The sequence below is a fragment of the Belonocnema kinseyi genome, chromosome 5, assembly GCF_010883055.1.
Source record: "Belonocnema kinseyi isolate 2016_QV_RU_SX_M_011 chromosome 5, B_treatae_v1, whole genome shotgun sequence".
Taxonomy (NCBI): domain Eukaryota; kingdom Metazoa; phylum Arthropoda; class Insecta; order Hymenoptera; family Cynipidae; genus Belonocnema; species Belonocnema kinseyi.
This window is the reverse complement of record NC_046661.1, coordinates 68,379,707-68,394,560: the sequence shown is the minus strand read 5'-3', so window position 1 is coordinate 68,394,560 and position 14,854 is coordinate 68,379,707. Positions and strand designations below refer to the sequence as shown.

The 14,854-nt window shown below is 31.4% G+C and overlaps 1 protein-coding gene across 2 annotated transcripts in view; it reads left to right on the top strand.

The window, feature by feature from the left end:
- The window catches only part of LOC117173046 (DNA polymerase alpha subunit B), a 159,008-nt gene that overhangs the window by 113,584 nt on the left and 30,570 nt on the right, over positions 1 to 14,854 (top strand). The window lies entirely within an intron of this gene.

Here is a 14,854-nt window from a genome sequence, read left to right as displayed (position 1 = left end):
ATTTTTCTGAGGTCGGATTCGGATTCAGCGCAGCAAAAACCTTCGGGTATACTAGGTCTGGTCTCTGGTTCCGGACCTTTGTCAAAGTTTGTCGGCCTGTGTTATTTATTAAAACTGCGATAATAAAATATTGTTATCAAATAAATTTTTGTTCAATATTTAAAGCGTTAGAAATTATTGTTTGAATTTAAAATTAAAATTATACAAAAAATTTTACCGAAAAACAAATATACAAAAAAACGTGTTTTTTAATTAACATTTCGATTTTTCGGAAAAACTTTTGTGATTTAAATAATACTATATACATTTTCAAACAAAATATCTTATCCAGAAATATATTTTGTTTGAATTATTGTTATTTTAAATATAAGCAATAATGTTTAAACACTTCAAACTTTAAAAAAGTTGTTTCTTTGGTATAAATATTTGATTATTTCAATTAAAAAAATATTTGTCAAAGAAACATGTTTTCAGCACTTGTTTATCTCGAAATGTCGCCGAGTTCAGAATTATTTTCATAACCTCAATGAAACTTTCGCCGAAATATGTTTAATCATTAACAGTTGCAGGTCTTACCTGCAGCAAATTTTTAATTTTCTCTGTGATTGTTTTAAATCTAGAGTCCTGATTTATAGCTCGAACTGACTCATACTCTGCCTTTTTCCCATTGCTGCTAAGGACGCTGTAGCAGACGACAGCAACAAAATTTACCTTCATTTTTGTCTGTGATATTAGTGCATTATAATATTTTACAAAGGTCTGGGGCCTGATTGTACGTTATCATATTGCGCTTTCTTGCAATATAGCGGTTTTGCGATATCATTGTGCGATATCTTTTTCTCCGTGTATAAAAAATGATAGAACAGATCAGTTGCCAAACCCGCTTTTTTTTTAAACAGTTTCAAAAGTTACTTTTGCGTGGACGGATAATCCCCATTGCATTTTAGAGCAAAATGTCCAACAGAAAAAAGAAAGAAAACAAAATTCTGAAAAAATTTTTTTTTTTAAATCCGCTAACTTCTATTGGTTCCGAGTTGTGATACATTGAAAAGTCCCCATTTTTTTATATTTTCAGCAAGAAGTCACTAAGTTTCAAAAAGCACGGAAAAGTGTTCCACAGGTGAGTGAAACTTGACTCAATTGCCTGTAATTTCAAAAAAAGAACAATATCCTATCTGTGATAGGTCATGAGCCCTCAAAGTGGGCCATTTTAGACTGTTTTTACGGGCAAAAAAGTGGACTTCAGCTTTTTCCAGATGAATCTTGCCAAGTTCAGTTTACGTTGATTGTGCCAGAGGATGAAATAGAATCTACAAAAATATGCCACCTATCTCACGGTTGGGAGACGTGGTTATGGCTGAAATTTTACCGCGATTTCGCTGGAAGCGGGTGCAATTGTTCAGATTAGCACCCGCTCCCGGCGAAATCCTGCGGTTGTCCTTATGACAAATTTTTAATATATATATAAAAGTCTTTTAGACCTATTATTCTGGGGATTGTAAGGTTTCAAAAATTTCATTTTTTTTGCATTTTTGACTAAAAAGAATAATCATATTTCATAAGTCATATTTCGGAATTTTTGTCACAAATAAGTGTATATGATTCAGTTATCATGTATAATATGTCTTGACATAAATAAATAAATAATTTTTTATAACAGAAGCTTGCTATCCCTACTTATGTTTACTTTTTGGCAATTTGTTCTTTATCCATAAGCAAAGATTTTTTAAAATAATTGTTTATACAAAATATTGCTATAACTACTGTCTTGACATAAATAAATAAATAATTTTTTATAACAGAAGCTTGCTATCCCTACTTATGTTTACTTTTTGGCAAATTGTTCTTTATCCATAAGCAAAGATTTTTTAAAATAATTGTTTATAACAAAATATTGCTATAACTACTGTTAAGTACTTTTTGACTACTTTTGTGACAAAAAAGTACTTATCATTGATTAAAAAGGTGATATATATTTTTATTAATAAACAAATACTTTTTTAAATATTATTTATTACAAAATCTGGCCATAATCATTTTTGAATACTTTTGTAGCACGAAAACTTTATAGTTAATTAAAATGATATATATTTTTTCAATTCCGTACTTACCGCCAAGACGCTCAATTCGCAGTATTTTCTGTAAATTGTACAAAATTTGCTTTGACCATTTTTTCGCATTGAAAATAATTAAATAATTGATTACCGGAAAGTAATGACATATGAAATGTAATTTATTAGTAAAAAATATTTCAAATAAATTATTGGATGTATTACTTTGTATTACAATTATTGATCAACTATTTATTTCTTAATTACTAAATTTTGATGAAAAAAACTATTTTATGAATTTATTTAAAGAACTTTTAGATACAATCAGTTTCTGTAATTACTTTTTTCATTCAATTTAGAAAAAACTAAAGTCCACTTTTTTGCCCGTAAAGATCGGCTAAAATGGCCCACTTTGAGGGGTCATAACTCATTACCTATCACAGGTAGGATATTGGTCTTTTTTTGTGATTACAGGAAATTGAGTCTAGCTTCACTCACCTGTAGAGCACTTTTCCGTGCAGTAATTATCTGCAAAAATATACTGTGTTTCTTCAAACTTAGTGATTTTTCGCTGAAAAAATGGGGACTATTCAATGTATCATAACTCGGAACCAATAGAAGTTAGCGGATTTAAAAAAAAATAAAATTGTTCAGAATTTTGTTCTCTTTCTTTTTTCTGTTGGACATTTTGCTCTAAAATGCAATGGGAATCATCCATCCACGCAAAAGTAACTTTTGGAACTGTTTAAAAGAACCGGGTTTGGCAACTGATCTGTTCTAGCATTTTTGATATGTCAAACAGGACCCCAAAACGAAACTTTCTCGCTAAAAACATTGCAGGTAGGATTTAGTATGGAATTTCAGACTTTTTCCGAAATAATGTGCCTGGACTATAAGTGTAAAACCACGAGGCTAGAACTCTGCCCCCCCCCCCCTAGTCCAACGTGGACTGCCCCCCACCCCAGAAACCGCGTGGTTTATGGATGGTCCCAAATGCAAAAAAGGGATCAGTTCCATGGCTGATTAATTTTCTACATAGCAATGAATATTAGGCAGACGACCAAACCCCTATTTGCCCTGCAATACACGGTAAAAAAAATTGAGTTGTGACAGGGATATTATTCCTTATTATAGCCAAACATTTAGCTGAAAACGAACGAAGGAATTTAGAAAGATCCCTGGATCAGCGAAAATGAATATCCTTGACCATTTTCCATATACCAGGGATATCGTATAGTCAAAATAAGTATATCTATAATAGGGATATTAAGAATAGGTGTCTGAAGCAATTATCGGAAGAGCACCGGTGCATTATGGGAGCAGCGAAATAAAATGGCGACGGTCTAATCGGGAGCAGTGACAGTTGAGATTTAATTTGAACAATTAAACGCTTTTTACCACTTAAAATGTGCGCGAATGTTAATATTAAATGAAGTTTATGATGCAGTAATAATAATTTACATGTGTTTCGATTGCAGGCGATAACTATATTGAAATATCAAGAAACGCGATAAAAACAACGAACTTGACGAAAAATTGGTTACTGTAAGTTAATATATTTCTATAAGAGCTAAATTTTTTTTATAATCTGAAGATAATACAATTATACATAATCTGTCGAAAATAATAAACTTTCGAACTTAGCAATTTTGTCCAAATTCTTGATTTACGAGAACAATTTACATAAAGTAACTAAATGTGTAACTCTAACTAAACGTTTTACCTAATCCAAGTGTACACTTTCTTTGAGTTTAATATATTCTCGATTCACTCGTTCGCCTCAAGAATTTTTTTTCCGTGTATAGATTATAGAAGACACTATTTAGCGGCGTTTTTTTTATTCCCTCTAAATTAAATATTTTCTTGTAAACTAAGCTTTTATTCACGATTGAATCATATAACACGTGGATTATAGAGAATTTACTCAGTTCATTTTACGATTTGAAGACAGTTCCTTGTTCACTCTGTTATATCCAATTAAGAGCAATTGAACGACAACCGGCTGCCCAATATTCTCTGCCCTCTCTCCCGCTCGATCTCGTATTTCCTCAGCAGTTTGAGAACAATTCTGACTCGACAAGCAGCCATAACGGATAATCCAATTACAGAGAATCGACATTCGTCAACATGTGAGTCGTATGGGCTACTTTTAAATCCTAGGAATAGTCGCATCATGGAGGATAAGTAACTGGTAAAGGTTCAATGTATTTCTCACGGTTACCTTCTGGATAATGAAGCACGCGAAGTGGTACTTGGGGAATTAGAAGAATTAGAGCCGATTTCACCAACTCTGATTGAGATGTTAATCCATGATTATCGTTATTTCATCAGTACCTTGTACTCCACCATCTTCTAAGTATGATTAAAGAAAATTAATTATCGTTTAATTTAATGGGTCGGTTTTGGCCGATTAAAGATGTTAATCGGCGATTATTGCTCGTTACACGGAGAAAAAGATATCGCAAAACCTCTATATTGCAAGAAAGCGCAATGTAATAACCTACAAGCAGGTCCCGGAGTTTTGTACGATATTATAATGCACTAAGATCACAGACAAAAATTAAGTTAAATTTTGTTGCTGTCGTCTGCTACGGCGTCCTTAGCAGCAATGGGAAAAAGGCAGAGCATGAGTCTGGTCGAGCTATAAATCGGAACTCTAGATTTAAAACAATCACAGACAAAATTAAAAATTGCTGCAGGTAAGACCTGCAACGGTTAATGATTAAACATATTTCGGCGAAAGTTTCACTGAGGTTATGAAAATAATTCTGAACTCGTCGACTGCATCGCGCTGGAGTGAGCAAATTTCGGTAAAACATGTAGAATTAGCAACAGAAAACACAAACAAATTATTCTTACTGATATATTCCCTTCGAAATAAATCACATTATTGTAGACGAATTAGAACTTCTTTATTACCATTTAGCAAAAGCGCAAAATGTAACTGACAGATGGGAATCCCCATTTCTCTTAAAAATATTAATAAAGTTAAACGACGCTAGATAGCGTTGGCGTCGTAATTGTCGCTACACCTCGAATAAAAATGGAGCGATTATAAGATGAAAGATTATCCAGGCAAGGTTAAAATCAGAAATTATCTTCGATTCATGTGAAGTCTATCTGGCAATGTTAATTTTCGTTCCGGTGAATCTTTCACTTAGAATCGATGTAAATTTTATCTTTAATTTTTTCTGTGATCGCTTGCTGACTACTCGAACTCGCGCGAGATCACAAAAGAAGAAAGACAATGTGATAGCGTAATAAACTGATATTCCTACGTTATAGATTGCACAATTATGCGGTATATAATGTAAAATCTTGCAATGTACGATATTACGATTTTGCGTTATTATAATGCGATAATTAAGCTATATAGCACAGGAATTACGATATATATTGTAATTCATGCGATATAGTTTTCTCAGTGTATCAGAACAGAACCTCAAAATCGACTTTTGCACTTAAAAATTTAGAGCATGTTCAGGGAGAACGTGGATTATTTTTATCATATCTAACCTTCTGTTTTTATAAATATGTGAATGACAGAAGCTATGAGGTCAAAATATCTTTGATGAGGCGTCCATCAAGTGTAGATTGTGTTCCTTTATAATTTCCATTTTCTGTAAAATATATAAGTTATATAAATAAGAATTCAGTAGCATATTTGACCAATGTAACCTTGCAGTGCGCATAATGAAGCTTCCTTCTAGTCTATTTTTCATAATAGGGTCGTTTTCAAAGTCAGATATCATTTTTTCAATAAATGGATCTTATTGTATATAAAACTCTAATTTTAAAAAGGTCCATAAAATATTTTTCACATATTATTTACTATTTTTAATTTAATGTTGAAATATGAATTTCGTCTCACGATGTCCATTGGAGGGCCCCTTTCACGTCAAAGGAGTCGGATTTTCCAGCAATCACAGCATATGTGTCAGTGATTCTCAAATATCTTTTTCTGTGCCGATGTTTTGTTTTGGTTATGTGCACATCGAAAATAAAAGTCGCAAAATATTGTTTAAAAAACATTATAAACATTGGAAAAACATTTAAAACAACAATTTTTGTATAAAGAATTCATTTAAAAAGTACTTAAATGTAGTAATGTTTACTGAACAATTCGTAAATATGTACGATTTTGAAATGTGTTAATAATTGTACTTACTGTTCTCCTTCAACCTACTACTGACTCTTAATCAAAATATTACAACAGGAGTACTGTTTTTGTCACATAAACCTTAACAAATTAAGCTCTCAAATTATAAGAGTCAGAATTGACCGCAGACCATGGCCTAATCTCTTTATCATGAGTTTCGGTAATTTAAATCAAAGCCACATCGTCACATTGGTAGATAATTATGAGAACCTCTGTGTCACGTGACACCAAATTGAATAAGTGTTTTACCGCCTTCAGTTTTCAACAATTTTTTACTGTTGAACGAGTCAACATAAAAAAAATGATAACGCACTTTCAGTTCGGATTGAAATGATGTATTAAAAAATTATTTTATCTAAAATCGCAAAACAACCCTATTGTACATAATTATATATTATAGTTTCTTCATAGTTTAAATGATTGGTTTTCGAACTGAAATAGTAATGGACATTTTTACAATTATTTCAATATATTATATCCATGCAGAGTTATTTCACTTTTTGACAAAAAAGAATTCTGCTGGATGTCATTTGACTTTGTTAATTTCGTTGTCAGCTTGTACCGTGCTCTGGCCAGTAACTTAAATGTCCTCCTTGTCTAGACCTATCAGAATGGTCGTAGGCACAGAAAATTGGAATCTAACGAACCAGATATGCGGTTAACTAATTGAGGGATTAAAATTTGATCAGAAAACCCCATGGAGTGCAACGCAAGATAACATCGGTATAATCATTGATCAAAAAATAATCATGATTAGTTAATCGCTCAATTAAGGTAAAGACACCAGGTAGTGACGCTTTTCGTTTTCAAGAGAACAAGATTTAGCTTTTTACTGTTATATACGCTTTAATTACGAGTTTTGTTGGAAGCATGTATAAGTGAAGTGGTTACTAAAAACATAATGGCAGTAAGATACGCATTTGCTCGTTAATAATTATTGATTTTTTGTGTGCTTTTGTGTACAAGATATTATAAATGAGTGAAGAAGTTTTTTGTAGAACTTTTTAAACAATATAAACTATTTTAACATTTTATCGTATCTGTTTTGTAAGCAAGAAAAATTAAATAATTTGATTTTATGAAGAAAAAAATCTCCTGGCCACAATAGTTATTTAGCCCACGTAAAACTCGCAAAATATTTTTTTACTGATAGTAAAAATTTAACATAAAATTCAACAAAAAATTTACAAAAATATAAGTGTGTTCTTTTTTTTTGTTGAGAAAATCGACTTATAGTATTTTCAGAAAAACCGCCGCCATTTTGTTAATGTTGAACATTAATTTTTTTCGCGGGTTTCAAAAGAAGGCGGATACACTCTACAGGAATGTGGACAGAAATCTTAAGTATTTCAATTAGGACAAAAGTTATATACCTTTAAAGAAAAAATTGAGGGCTTTTAAAAAACGAATCAAAAAATTTAAATATGCATTACTTAACGACATTTTTTTCACAAATCGCTGAAATACGTAGTGCCTAATTTGCTCTAGAAGAGAAAATATTTTGTCCCCGAGAGATGCTGCAACTTTAAGTGGAGAACCAGCCTGATTTGAAATTGATTCATTCTTATTATTTTTTCGGATATTTTTCTTATTATTCGCCAGGTAAACTGAACTGCTTAAAATGATACGTTTTTGTTTTTTTCTAAATCTGCTACATCTATTTACTAAAAAATGAACAATGTATGCACAAAAGCTATTTTTAACCTAAAGGTTTCCATTCTTACTGCAAATATTAACCGATTTTCATTGACATTTTTGACTTCTTACTAGTTGTATAAATTAATTAATTCTGCTAAGGAAAATTAATCCATGTTTTCTTAATGTCAGTTTGTCTAACTGGCCTTAATCTCATAACAATGAAAGGGTCATTCGTATCGGCCAATTCGACTCGCGTCGGGGTATCTGCCTCCTGTCATTTGACAAGGGTCCCACTGGAACGAGGTGAAAATGTAGACAGCTAACACTGATTGTCACTCCTATTCTCTCGTACTAAATAAAAAGATACATAAGTCTAATCTCACTGAACTGAGAAAAACGAGAAAAAGTGTTTTCCAAAAGAACTCTAATATCGAATAAAATTGTCAATAATTTAGATACACTATTTGGGTAAAAATAATGTACTCTTTCATATTTTGCTATCAAAGTTCATTTTTTTACTCAGTTTTTATTAGAAAATGGACTAACGATTTTTTACTGGTCGCGGAAAGTAAAAATATAAGACAAAACGAACACAAAGTCACTTGCAGACGATGCCTTTGTCGAAGAGCTCGAGCGCAGCCTCAACATACCCGAACGATCGTCGCTAGTATATAGCCGAATCTAGACGGGACTTATTTCCCTTGGATTTCCGATCAGAGTCCAAGCTATTTTACAAGTCTAAGACATATACGTAAGGACAAGTGATTATTTTCGTTTGTAGATTCGTTTCACTTTCTGTCACTTTTACAATGCAACAAAGACCAATGTCGTATTTTTCAACTTTCCTCATTTCTAAACAATCTTTTTGCAATAAATATTAAAAATTAATAGTTTGTATTAACACAGGTAGATGCAGCTTTCTCTTACGAATCCAATGGTCTCAAAATCAAAAACCGATTACTTATGCTAATAATGGGCCTTAATTGTTGTTACAGAGAATCTTTCACCTGGAATCAATGTAAACTGTTCTTATTAGTCGCTTTATCAAAAAATCTTATCAGCCCTAGACATCAATTAGACCTACAAATCGTCCAAGTTTCATGAGCATCGCTTTTTTATTTTTTGAGATATGTTTTATATAAGAAACACATTTTTTTAACCTTTGAGCAACACAGTTCAAGAAAGTTACATATAGAAGACACATGGGGTGTTGAACACCACAGCCACTTCAAATGGTTGCTGTAAGCTCACAATTGATTTTTTTGACTTAAAAAAATTCTGGACAATCTTTAAAGATTCTAAAAAAAGATTTGGTAGGTTTCACGAAGTTTTTAACTACCGATATCTGGCGCAACAAGTTAAAAATTGCATATTTGAGTTCCTGGGGTCGAATTATATCTGGATATGTCAAAAAAGTAGATCTGAATTACATAAAACTGAACTTGACCGAAAGGCATTTTCCATACATTTTATGTCGGATCGTTTATGTCATTATAAACCCCCCTCTATCAAAGAGACAATGTAATGCAAAGGAAAATGCAATGCGTTTCCTGTGCAAATTTTAGACCCACCAAACGGCATTAATTTATGAGCAATTCAATTTTGAAAACTATGATTTTTTAGTATGTGTATTTATATCACATACCAACAGTGTTACTTTATTCCCATACTTTTCTCGGCAAATCATGTGCTTGAAGTTCTGAACTTTCAAGTGAACGAAATTTTTACTGTTGGCTTTTTAAATTATAAACAGCGCTGAAATATTGATTCAATTTATATTAGAAATAACAGTTTACAAAATAAACTTCAAATGCTTTACTTTAATTGTAGTTGGAGCAATACTTTTTGATAAAATAAAAGTGGGAAAAAATGTTTCGTTCATTTGAACATTGTACACCGGCGAGTCCAGATCTCGCTACCATACAACAGAGTAGGTACACAGAATCATTTATTAAAATGTTTGCTTCATTCGTCACATTGTTATTTCTAGTAATGGCTCCTACATTACATATAATCTTTGTACCCTTTTTCATATGCTTACCCATTTTTCCATCTAGCTTTCCATCTATTAATTTAAAAAAGTACTCCCGTAATTAATTGAACATTTTCGAGGGAAATTACGATTTTGATATAAAGCGTTGCCAGTACATTTTAAGAAATAATCGGCTTTCTAATTATAGAACTGTTTATTGTATGTGCCACAATGAGGTATCACGAGAAACGTGCTAAAAAAGAATAATTTATTAGCAGTAGGGGAGCGATAAGCTTGAACACCATTATGAAGAAAAATCAACTAAAAAAGGAGCTGCCAAATAAACCTGAAATTACCTGTATGTGCCGAGTGAGTGATGTTCTGGTGCACAGTCAATCAAGTTGTGACTAGATCCACACTCATTAAGCACGTTCAGAAAAAACACCTCAGCATTATTAAAATTGTTGTTTTCCGAAGAGTCTGGCAAACAAATTAAGAGAACTTATATTTTTCTAGATATTGCAAAGCTCTAATTAACGAATAATATGTCAGTAGTGTAATAAAATCATTCTTCATGAAGAAATTAGTTCGTTAAGTTTAACTCGATTTAGTATTCTGAACCCTGGATACGGGGACATTTTGTTAAATTTTTAAAACTGCTTAAACATAAAATATAAGAGACTCTTAAGAATTCATAATATAGTAAATAGTCGAAAAGACTTGGCCACATTACTATTTCACACTCGTTTGTCATCTCTTTCAAAGGCTCTTGCTCGGCAAATATCTTATTTTATCTACGGGTTTCATACGCAATTTTTATTTAAAAATAGTATGTGATAAGGGTGGGGACATAAACTTTGCACTCGTGTGATGTTTTCAGTTTCAGCTCCGTCGAGTGCACTGTTAAGCGTCGATCCTCAAAAGTACGACTAATTTGGTGTATCTTTCAATTGCAACATTTTTGAGACACGAAAATAAATGTGGGTACAATGCAAGTTTTCATTGTTCAAAATGAGATGCAACAAATTTCACACTAATGGTTTTCTATGAGTAGTATTCACCTCCACTACCTGCGGCACAAGCTGAAAACATCCTAATCTTGCAAAATCACTAATTCCCCATTTGTATCTTAATTTACTATTCCCGCACAATATTTATGGAAGAATTTTCGACCTGAAAAGTATCAGTTGCGATTGTTTTTTAGATTTTGGGCCGGGTTGTGCTTTTTGGCTGAGCCCGTGGGCCCATGTTTTTAAAATTTTACACATTTATATCAAGTGAGAAATGTTTTTACTTTCTTTTTCTCATCTTAATTTGTTGATAAGACTTTCGAACAGTAAGTTTCGTGAGAGGAGTTAATTGCTTGGATTATTGGTGTACATTTGATTGCATGAGAAATTATCCCTTCAGTATCTACATCTTTAGATCTACAAGATTTTCGATTAACGTTCCTTCTAAAAACCGAGGCAATTTCGTAGACGAGTATGCATTTGGTGCACGTTTTATATAGTGTCGTGACTAGATACACACTCGTCTATGACAGCCCGTTTTTGAACGTTCAACAAAATACATCGATAGCATACGTTTCTCATGTTGTAAAATAATTCGTATACATATATATGTGCAAGAATTTGAATTATTGTCCGGAGTTGATGCTGACAATGACGATGCCAAAAATCGGCATTTCTCACATAAACCAATACATTCATTAGATATTTTGACTTGTGACGACAATTATAACGGTTTCCGATTGTTGAAAGCAAAACAAAGGCATCCAATGCATGGGACTAGAGAGTATTTTATAAATATCTTTGTAAAAAATCATTTTTCACCATAAGTGAAGCTGTCATAGTACCTTTGTCGCCACCTTTATATACAGGGTGGACACACTGGGGCTTACCAAAATGTATGCAACCCCACATACACTCCCATAAAAATAGCATTAGCGTGTAAGACGGATTGCATACTTTTTGGTAAGCCCCAGCGTGTCCACCCTGTATATTGTATTCGTATTTCCAGACGTTAATAACACGCGCGATTTAACACCTCACTCGTTCGTCCATACCCTCCTAGAAATATTTGATTGGGCACGATTAATAACAATTAAGAGTAATAAAAATTTGAATCGGTTTAAATTGTATATGGGTTAACAAAATGTAAAATTTATTCTATTTAACGATGTTACAGTGATGTAGTATGATTATCAAGTAGGTAGTTTGATTTAGCCGGTATATTATTGTGCAAAATTTATTTAGATCTTTTTAAATTCATATTCTTGAAATCTATTTGTTTGCCTAAATAAAAAACCGCTTGTGAATAATAAATTGCAAAATCAAAATGCTGCAGTGAAAACTTAACCCGTAACTCAGAATAAGGGATACCCAATTGAAAACGATTGGAAACATTATAGAAGGCAGGATGGCGCCAATATTTTGAAACTCAGACTAAATAAATTATAGGTAACTCCTTAAATTTTTAATAGAGAAACTTATCCAATTCTTCTAAGTTTCATGCAATATAACAATTTTTAATTTATAAATAAGTTTGTTTTAAAATTCTTGAAAGTCCTAGTTTTAAAATTTTTAAATATTAAATTTTGAATATTTCAAATAATTTGGTTTGCAATGCCTAATCATGAAATATTTTTATTCTAAAGGTTTGAAATTATTAATTGTATAGTATTATATTCATTTAGGCTTTATTAGGTTAAAAATTGAATTGAATACGTGCGAAATTCATCACAACAAATGGTTTTCCTTCAAAAAAAAAAGTTTATTCTTGGTCTTTATATCCAGTTGTCATTCTCATAATTTCATCAAATCTTATGTAACCGTATAGACGTTTTTCGACATTTTAGCATATGAAAGAATAAGTTTATTTTTAATTTACGAACTGTTTTAAACTTTGAGTTAAAAATGATAAAATTAAGAAATTATTAACTTTAAATATAAGCAGTTTAGAAATCTGAATTTTAAAATTGTATTTTTGAAGTCTGCATTTTTACTAATTCAAATCAAATCACAACAAGATTAAAAATGTATATTTTTCATACTTAAATTTCGCATAGAATAATTTTGAATTAAACAAAGTTAAAGGCTTCTAAATATATACTGTACAATTTCAAATGCTTTATTTATAAAAAGTTTCTACAAGAATTGTAATTTTTGCATAGATTAATGAACGTTTTAACTCGAAATCGCTGTTTTAAATGATCTAATTAAATATTTAGAACGCACCGTCATCAGAAGACTTCCACTTCGATTGGCTTAATTTGCAATTTAGTCTTAAATACTTTAAATAATCCAATTTTCAGCTTCAAAAACTTAAACTTTTGATTTTATTGACTGGTGTATAATTTGTTAAGGATTACTGAATATAATATCACCGACATTGATGTAAATTCACTGTTCAATTTAAAAAGAATCTTGTCCATCATTTTGAGTACTTATATTTCAATAAACTAAAAATTTAGAAAGTTGACTTAATAAAAACTTCTTTTATCACAAAATAAATTTATGTGTTAATAATTGAGAATGATTAAAAATTGAGACCTCTTTCTGAGAAAAAAAGTTTTTATCTCTAATATTAATTTTTAATTGTTGATTTTTATGCAATGAATAGCTTGGCATTTTTAGATAATAAAATAATACTTTAATCGCTTTTCTGAAGTTTCATATTTCTAAATTATTCGCTTATTTTTTTTTTAAATCTTAACTCATTTTAAAACTCATGAACATTAATAAAAATTTTCACTCAAATAAACAATCCAAGAGCGCATAATAAAAAATAACAATTTTGCTTAATTATTACAAAATTAACTTTTTTATCTTTATCGTGTATATGATTTTATATTTTTAACATAAAATACTATTAGCACATTTTTTCGTAGAACCACTTTCATCTTGTAAGAATTATTTACAAAATGTTTACTTACTTTGTTTCATAATATATACTGTTTCAAATTTATATTATACCAAAAAAGCAAATAACTGTCTTTAAATAATTCCCTCTAGACAAAAGTCTTGTCATCACGTGGCAAATTCCAAGTACCCGATTGGAAACAGTTGGAAATGCAAAATGCCCAATCGTTGCAAATCGTTTTGGCACAATTAAGAAACACGATTCGGAACGATTGAGATATTAGTTATATTGTTTCTTATCGATCTCAATTGATTATTTCTAGAAGGGTAACCATACATCATAGGTGCATTAACAAAACAGTTGTATTTTCAAAAATTCTTGAAAGTTAAAAACTGATTTCTAAATACGTTTGAAGAGTAGCAATATAGAACTAGATAATCAACGAAATTTAAATTTTTCAGGAAAGCGAAAAAGCATTCTGCAAAATCAAAGTCACTACTTAAACTAAAAAAATAAGTCCACTCGTAAGTTTACATGTTTGCTGAACTGAGGCCAAAAAAGTTTTAATAAAAAAAGTCATCGATGTTCGAGGAAATGGATGTGGAAGATAAAAATCGAAAGTGGCACTAACATAAAATTGGATTAGGCTCGGTTTCTGCTAATGGCTTCTACAGTGCCTATAATCTTTCTGTCTCTGTTTATGTGCCTGATATTATATATTTTCGTCATTAGTAAATAAACTTCCCAGATACATGAAGTCATAAACTGCTTCAATTTTCTCTTCGTCTAGAGTCTAGAGCAATGTTGCACACTTTTTTCTAATCCCTTTTTTCAAATGCAATAAGGTTTGCTTTATTAATGTTAATCTTGAAACGAGATCAATAAATAAAAACCCCTTGTAATGGAATAACTGAATGGATTTTGATGATAATTGATATGCCCTAGTTTTTGCACGCTGATGACGAATCCGCGTTAAAAATGCAGAAATTCTTAATGGCGGTTCCAATATGGCGGATCGAACTGCAATATTCAGTTTTTTTGAATGGAAGTCAGTACTAACTGGGTTTTCAGCTCACTGATGACGAATCCGGAGTCAAAATAGCCTTCTTTACGCCCTCGATACACAATGTACTATTGTAGGTCATGAAAATTGAAAATTATATTCGTATAATG